Below are 6,365 nucleotides of genomic sequence, written 5' to 3' on the forward strand. Positions count from 1 at the left end.
ACAAGAAGTATTTGCTCAATATTTATTAACAATTCTAAAAAAAAAGCTAAGTTTCAGTAATTTGCACAAAATAGTAAGCATAACAAAGAGTGAAATTTTTTCAATGAAAGCGGAATCAAAGGAATTCTCTATATTTACGCCCAATACAAGAAGTAATTGCTCAATATTTATTAATAATTATTATAAAAAAAGATAAGTTTCGGAAAATTTGCAATAAATAATAAAAGCATAACAAAGAGTGAAATTTTTTCAATGAAAGCGAAATCAAAGGAAATTTTCGAGTTTCTATGGGTTAAATGGATTAGTAGTGTCTATATTAGAGGGCAGAATTGGGAGCAGCATAAGCCTAAAGATGACTCTTCCTGGAACTGGAAAATTATTTGTAAGGCTAAGGAGACGTTAAAAGATGGATTCTACAATGGCAGAGGGAAAAAACTATGAAATGCAACTGGTACAGACAAGTTTAGAGTACCTGGAATATCCTTAAACATTCAATCATTACTTGGTTGATTATGCATAAGGCAATGAATGTCAAAGAAAAGTTGTTAAGGATTAGTAACTTCTATATTTGAGAACTGGATGAAGAAACCCATGACCACCTTTTTTTTTTTCAATTTTACTTACAACAAAATCATTCTTTGGATGATTGAGACTTGGTGTAAATTGCAGATTCTCTATAACGATGCACTTCAAGGAAGGGGAGTAAAGAAAGGCTCGAAGTTGAGAAGGAAAGCTTACTTTCTTATTGTTACTTTCTGCTACTATGCTATATGGCAGCAGAAGAACAAAAGCAGAATAATGATGCAGGTGGATAGTCCAGGAACGATTGTCAAAGAGATCATCAACTTTGTGCAGACTATACTCACAAAGAAAGTTCAAAGCATCCGATTGAATTCGATGCTAAATGGTTGGAACATTTTGGATAAATAGAGCTGGCTAGTTGGCTCTATTAGTATGGCTATATTTGATGTTTTCAGTCGAATATTAGCTAGCGAATTGTTTCCTTGTAAAAAAAAAACAATTTTGTCTTTTGTTGTTTCTAATATATACCTCACATTTAAACCAAAATAAAATGAAATTTCCTCAAAAAAAAAAACAAAAAAAATGTATCCCTTTTAGACTCAAAATGGGCTTCTAATTCTATGTTTCATACATTTAATTAGATTTTATCCATCAAATATTCGATCAATTTTGAAATTTGATTGAAACTAATGTGATTAGATATAATGAATTGATTAGTTGGAATGTTGGATCAATTTTCCAATCTATACCAGTTCCAAGATCACAATAATGAGGTAAAGCGGCAAAAGAAAATGAGAGAGGTAAAGTAGTAAAAAACATAACGGAATGAGAGAAGTATATATGGCAAAACAACAAAATTAGATTAGTTAACCAAAATTAAATCGTAATTTATTTTAGCAGCATGATATTCTGGTACTTCCTATTAAAAATTCTACATTTACATGCCCTTAAACTCAATTCCTCTGAAATTCTAACAAATACACCCCCAAATCTATCATCTCTCTATTCATTAAGATTTCAGGATCATCATTTTTATTCAATGTTATATGTATTACGGAAATCAATACTTTTATTATTTTTGCAATGAAACCAGTGAAATTGATTGCCAGGCCAAACAGAAGCATATATTCAATTAGATATTGTCGATCAATTTTGAAATTTTATTTAAACAATTTTCCAATCAATTTTTGCCCTAAATTTATACTACTGCAGACCATTAAAATTAATTAGAGTATACTCATTGTCCTTTGAAATTGTCAGAGGCATGCTTTTTTTTTGTTCAAATCATTGTTTCACCATGTTTATATATGCTAAATAAAACAACCCGGCTACCCGAGTTCGATGACGATAAAACAACGATTGAACAATATACAAACACTTGCGATGATGATGAAACAACGGTCGAAAGCAAGAAATAAAACACAAGCGCACATTAGGTTTTGATTAATTACATACCTATTTAGCTGATGACGATGATGATCAACGAGAGTCTCGATTCACTGTGATGAGCAGTTGTTGGAGAAGAATAGTAGGACAATTGAATAGTAATGAATTAGGTTTTGATTAATTAATTACGATTTTTGAGGCAAATTGAGTGAAATGTATGGGGGAGAAATTGATAGATGAATCATCAGGCGGTTTGATTTTTCGGGGAAAAATCAAAATATTTGGGAAAGCGAATGCATACAGTCGAGCGTGAGAATGAAAACCCTTATTGAGAGTCAGCGGTATTTTTTAATTAAAAATTATTATTATATTAATAAAATGGTATATGGGGAAAATTGGGTCACGCCTTTAAAAGCGTCGACCATAAAGCGTCAGGAAAGTAAGGGGTTTGTAGTAGTGTGCTGCTAGGGAAGGGTTGTGGTGGTCGTTTGTGGTGGTGGTGTTGGTGCTTGAAGGGCGGCTAGATGTTGGGTAGCGCCTGACCTGATGGTGTGCAGTGGTGGAAGTGGGTTGTCCTGATTGTTGAAGGAGTTGGTGTTTGTTGTTGATCGTGCCGTGTTGATTTGGGCGTGAGGATACTGATGTGACTCATATTTGTGCACATTTTGTCCCCGAATTAGCCTCGTTCCCATGCTTTCTAGCAACTATTAGGGTCATTTCATATCTTTAGTTCCCTATTTTACATATTCTTTGAGGTTTTGTGTCCTTGGTAGGAGAGGATTGCTAGCCTTGCATTTATGGAGCAAAATGAAGCTAAATGGATCGCATCTAATGACCAAGCATCGAAGAGGAGACCAATACTAAAGGCCTAAGCAAATAAATCAAGTGAATTGAGTAATGATGAAGATCCCTGTGGCCCTAAGACAGTCCCCGCAGATTGATAGGCTGCCAAGAATAAGAGGAAGAACCCTATCCCAGGATCCGGGCATCCAGAGCTCAGGACGAGCGTCTAGGCCCAGGATTTGGGCGTCCCAAGGCTCAGCTCGAGCGGATTCCCTTACAGTCCCGAGCATTCTCAAGGCCAGGACGCGCTTGTCCCTGAGGACTAGCTACTCAGCCCGCACGTGTCCCTACCGGATTTGCAAATCATCAAGCTTCTCTTAGGGTATTAATCGTCATTTAAGCCCTTAGTAACCCTAATCCTTGTACTTAATTTTAGTATAAATACCCTATTGTACTACCTAGATGTGAATCAATCTTAGAATCAAGTACTAATCTCTTTCTAATCTCTTAATTTAGTCTTAATCCAAGTTGTAATACACATTCTAATATTAATCAAATCTTAATCTTTCCTTAATCTCTCAATTGTTCTTAGTTTTAGTTGGGTAATTAGAAGATTATTTGGGGTTTATTGGAGGATTGACAACTCTCCATCAATCATCAAGTTTCCTTCTATTATTATTTTCTTTATTATTTGGATCATCTCAAGTTGGTATAATCCCTTTTACCTTTGCTTAATTATTGTTATTTACATTACTTTTTCATCATGTTTTGCTTTGTTAATATGATTGACATCCTTATTAGCATGTTAAACATGGTCATGAGTGAGTAGTTTCTTAAGCTAGGGTTAATGGCGAATTAGGGGAATTAATTATGGGATTAGATCTATGCTTAATTTAATATGCTTTCATAATTGAATGCTTGCTTGTTGTGATTTCAACTTATGCACATGTTAAGTTTGATGAAATTCTAGACTATGAAACCTTGCATTTACACATCTCCTATCTATTCAACAAGACTTGTAAGATATAAGCCAACTCAAGCCTTGTTAGACCATGCATAGAGTTGAATAGGAAGAGACTAAGTCGACTTGTAGGTGTTGTAAAGTCTTGATTGACTCGGCTCCGAGACCTAAATCATCCTAGAAATTGTAAGATATACACTAACTCGATTCCATCACAACAATAAGTTGCTTGCATCTATTTGAGAACATGTTTGTATGATCTATTTCCATGATTCCCTTATGAACCCATGACACCCTAGTGCCCTTAATCAATTTTTTACAAACCTCTTTAATTGCTTTACTTTGTTTTCATTAATTTACATTCATCTTGTTGATTAGTTTAGATTGCATCTCATCTCAACCCAAATTTGTGACACCCTAAGACATAACTACTTGCAATTGAAATTGTAATCAATACCCGTCCCTTGGGATCCAACCTTTGCTTATCAATCTACTAAGAGTAGTTTTTAAAGATACAAATTTAGTTTTGGTGGAAAGCAATAACGACACACACGACTCAACACAAAAAATGGCGCCGTTGCCGGGGACGGTGTTCAATTGATTTATTTTCGTTAATTGTTTTTTTGTGAAGGGTAAGTATATTAATAAAAGACTGAACTGAATACATCAATGTTTTAGTTCGAATGCATATACAATCTCATAGAACAATAGGAAAAAATAAACTCTCAACCTAGGTTAGCCATCCAAGCTTTGTCACGCTGCTGTAAAATGTTATTGTTGTTCTTGCTCCAACGATGTTTAACAGTAGTAATGGTCCTGCTCACAATAATATCAGGCTTGCACACCTGCTGCTGAAGCCTTGTAATGTTCCTTGCATGCCAAATCTCATAAGTGAGTCCTACCATACATGCACTAGTCACCTTCCTTTGCAGTTTGCTCTTACCTCTACCTGAGGCACACAATTGGTCAAAAGATTGAGAAGGAAATCTGATGCTCAAACATTTCTGCATGATGCTGATACACTGCATACTGAACTCACAGTCATAGAACAAATGGTGATGGGTTTCAGTTCCATCCTTACACAAGTAGCAGGTAGTCTCCTGACCAAAATCTATGCGAGCAATTCTGTCTCTGGTCAGTAATCTCTCCAGTTTGATGGCCCAGTAAATAAAAGATGTTTTGGGGATATTAAGAGGGTTCCAGCAAACAAATATCCATTGAACTTTCGTGGCTGGTGACCTAAGCCATTGATAACCAGCAGCTACATTATAGGGTTTAGTTTGATTTAACCATTGGTTACCAACATAAGCTGATTTGAAGGAATATTTTACTTGGATAATCTTCTTCCATGACCAACTGCAATCCAATGGTGCAGTGCAGTCATGCCAATCAACAGACTTCATATAGACATGGTTCACCCAACGAACCTAAAGGTGATCCTTTTTAGCAGCTAGCCACCACGTGTACTTCCCAAGTAAAGCTTTGTTCCACTCTTTCAAATTTTTTATACCAAGCCCTCCCTCTTCTTTAGGAGTGCAACAAGTCTTTCTTTACTTTGGGGGAGTCAATCTCCTCAAGGTTGTTCAAATTGTTTTCTAGTTGTTTGATATTTTGGATAACTAGGAGATCACAAGGTAATCCATTACCTATTGATTTCGAGATTGAAATGACCTTATCCAACAATAAAAGAGTTGCTAGAGGTACTTCAAGAGTTTTGGGTATTGGAGAGATTGTGGACATTCAACCAAATAACATTGAGTTTGTCAACCCTTTTCCAAGAGAAGGAGAGGATAACCCAATTCCAAACCAACCACAAAATCAATCCACAATGCCTAAATTTTCATCTCATTCCGTACCAACCGAGGACAACCTACCAAACGGTAATCCTACACCACCACATTTAACCGATAATTTCATTGCCAAATCCGAATTCATACAATTAGTTGAGAGAAGTCAATTTGGAGGGATGCCTGCTAAGGATCCTCATTTACATATGGAGACTTTTTACGACTATTGTGATGCAATTTCTCAAACCGGAGTTACTCAAGACCAAATTCGGTGGGTGTTGTTTCCATTTTCCTTGATCGGTACCGCAAAGCAATGGTTGAAGAGCCTAGACAAGGCTACCCTTGGTATTGATTCATGGAAGAAGTTAGCACTTGTCTTCTACAGGAAATTTTATCCTCCGGAGAAGACTAACATGTTGAGAGCCCAAATCACCGAGTTCAAGCAAAGGGAGGAGGAATCATTATATGAAGCATGGGAGAGATTTAAGGACACTTGTCGTTCTTGCCCACACCATGGACTTAGTGAGTGGTTCCTTGTTAAAAAATTTTGGAACGGCTTATATGAAGACTCACGTAATGTGCTTAATATGGGATCCAATGGGAGGTTTACCGAAGTTGATGACAACCAAACATGGGCCAAAATCGAAGAGCTGGCGGTTCATAATTCCCAATATAGTAGGCCTCAGAAGGCCACTAGAGGAGGAAAGCATGAGGTAGATTCCATCACACAATTGGGTGCTCAACTAAGTGCTCATATCGACACCATCAACTTGATGTTTGAGAAGGCCATGGCTAAGCTTGATGAAGCTTTCAAATAACCTAAACAACATGTCAATGCTATGATGGCATCATCCTCAATCCCAAATGGAGTATGTGAAAGTTGTGGAACCTTTGGACACGATCAAAACGAATGCAGGGAACAAATG

The 6,365-nt window shown here is 36.5% G+C and overlaps 1 non-coding gene across 1 annotated transcript; it reads right to left on the minus strand.

Annotated features, from left to right (window-relative positions):
* Window positions 1–5,852: 5,852 nt before the first annotated feature.
* On the minus strand, window positions 5,853–5,959 carry LOC141593305 (small nucleolar RNA R71). The gene has a single exon (XR_012521399.1). It is a non-coding gene; the product is annotated as a small nucleolar RNA R71 (small nucleolar RNA).
* Window positions 5,960–6,365: the final 406 nt, after the last annotated feature.

Source organism: Silene latifolia, chromosome 7 (genome assembly GCF_048544455.1).
Source record: "Silene latifolia isolate original U9 population chromosome 7, ASM4854445v1, whole genome shotgun sequence".
NCBI classification, from domain to species: Eukaryota; Viridiplantae; Streptophyta; class Magnoliopsida; order Caryophyllales; family Caryophyllaceae; genus Silene; species Silene latifolia.